The following is a 560-nucleotide window of genomic DNA, read 5'->3' as shown; positions in this document are numbered from 1 at the left end:
TAGTAAAAATATAAATAAAACAGAACACAGGAAGAGGAACTGCCAGCTGAAGGATAACAACAAACAATGTCCTGTATTTAGGTTGCAGTAAAAAGACAGTGGATATATCTTTATCCTACATGTGGTTTCACGATTCATTCTTGTTAGCTGTAGAGGAAAAAAAAAAGTAAGATGCTCTTAAACTTGTTCTCTTGATTTCCCGGAAAAACACCGCGTTAACCTTCTATTTTTTTTTTTTCTCGACTTCTTAAAATCCCCATCTATCTGTATCTTCCTCCCTTCCCTTGCTTTATCATTAATGGCATTCTTTCTCGTTCTTCTTCTTGTTCTATTTTTCATTCTCCTTCCCAGAAACCGCCTCCCACTTTCTCTTCACTTTATCTCTTCCTGCTACTTTTATCTTCTCTCTCTCCTTTTCTCTTCTTCCCCTTTCTTATTCCCTTTCTTTCGTTTTCCTCTACTTTATCCCTCCTCTTCCTTCTTTTTTAAGCTTGCTTACACTGTTCATCACTCATCCTTCCTTCTCTGACTCACCATCTATTCCTTTTACCTTAATTATT

Source organism: Penaeus monodon, chromosome 21 (assembly GCF_015228065.2).
Source record: "Penaeus monodon isolate SGIC_2016 chromosome 21, NSTDA_Pmon_1, whole genome shotgun sequence".
Lineage (NCBI taxonomy): Eukaryota > Metazoa > Arthropoda > Malacostraca > Decapoda > Penaeidae > Penaeus > Penaeus monodon.
The sequence above is the reverse complement of the archived record's forward strand: the minus strand, read 5'-3'. Positions refer to the sequence as shown.